The sequence below is a fragment of the Pteropus vampyrus genome, unplaced genomic scaffold (assembly GCF_000151845.1).
Source record: "Pteropus vampyrus isolate Shadow unplaced genomic scaffold, Pvam_2.0 Scaffold6889, whole genome shotgun sequence".
Classification (NCBI taxonomy): domain Eukaryota; kingdom Metazoa; phylum Chordata; class Mammalia; order Chiroptera; family Pteropodidae; genus Pteropus; species Pteropus vampyrus.
Genome location: NW_011895670.1, coordinates 2866 through 4308, shown reverse-complemented (window position 1 = coordinate 4308; position 1443 = coordinate 2866). Strand labels below are relative to the sequence as shown.

General features: G+C 58.4%; 1 non-coding gene across 1 annotated transcript; it reads right to left on the bottom strand.

Moving 5' to 3' along the window:
* Window positions 1–88: 88 nt before the first annotated feature.
* Window positions 89–207, bottom strand: LOC111734809. The gene has a single exon (XR_002778593.1). It is a non-coding gene; the product is annotated as a 5S ribosomal RNA (ribosomal RNA).
* Window positions 208–1443: the final 1236 nt, after the last annotated feature.

Here is a 1443-nt window from a genome sequence, read left to right as displayed (position 1 = left end):
TTTTTTTTTTAGGTGAGGCAGCCCTTGGCTGACCTCACAGATGGCAAGGACCTTGTCAGCTTACAATCCCTTATATTTTTATTTTTTATGCCTACAGCACCCGGTCTTCCTAGGTGGTCTCCTATCCGAGTACTAACCAGGCCCAACCCTGCTTAGCTTCCGAGATCAGACGGGATCGGGCTTGTTCAGGGTGGCATGGCCGTAGACTGAGAAAAAGTCTTTAAAGAGGTGAGAACGATTATATGAGGCCATCGGGGCGGCCCTAATCCAACATGGCTCGTGTCCATATAAGGAGAGGAGATTAGGACACAGACACATTGAGGGAAGACCATGCAAGGACACAGGAGAGGACTCCACTGGCAAGAGACGAACCAACCCTGCAGGCACCTTGATCTTGGACTTCAAGCCTCCAGAACTAGAAGCGATACATTTCTGCTATTTGGGCCACCCAGTCTGTGGCAGCCCCAGCAGACTAAAGCTGCCCCAGAGCCCAAGGCCAGGACAGCAGCTGGCAGCGGTGCCTGAGGAGATGCTTCTCAGTCAGAGCAGAGCGAGGATGTCCTACGGGCACTTAGAAACGACGGCCCTGGCTGGCCGAGGACAGACGGCCACCATGCAATCCGAGAGGCCAGCGCTCACGGAGTGGGGCCTGAGGTCTGCACACGAGGGACGGTGGGCGGGAAGGGCATCTTCTCGGCACCCCTGTGTCTGCAGGTCCCCTCCCCGGCATGTGACCTGAGGGCTGTGTGTGGTGACAGTCCCCAGGGCCTCGCCTAGCGCTGCCCAAAGTCAAAGCCCCGTAAATGCCACTCTCCTCCCTGCACCAAAGCCCCGAGCAGCCCGTACGACCAGTCTAACCCCAGAAACCAGGGGTAAAAGTAACCTGCAAAGACCCCCTGCAGCTCTGAGCACCCCAATTCCAGGACTGGCCAGTGATGGTTCACGGCCTCGGCCACAACTGGGAACCCGAGCTTTTCACATGACCTTGAGCAAGCCGCCTCTCGACATGTCTGGATGGGAGCAGCTGACTGCTGGCCCCTCCAGAGTGTGGACCGCCCCCCTCCCGACCCCACAGAGCAGGCCACGGGTGAGTGAGGGAACCGACGGCCAGTGGTAGCAGCGCTGGACTGCCACACATGCCTGTGGGCAGGGCCCGACCCTGGGGACTGCCGTGCCTTAGGGAGCCCCCTCCGACCCCACCGCCCCTGCCTGCCCCGCTCTAAACCACAGTCCACCCTCAATACTCATGGATCCCGTGTTTGCGAATTCACCTCTTCACTAACATTTGGGACCCCCAGATCGGAAGTCACGGCACACGTGGTCCTCTGCAGACACGCGCTGAGCAGAGAAAAAATTAAGTAACCCAAGGTGCACGTTCCCTGCTGAGATCCACCAAGGCGACAGACACCCTGCCCTGTTTGAGCCCTCATGTTGCAAACAAGT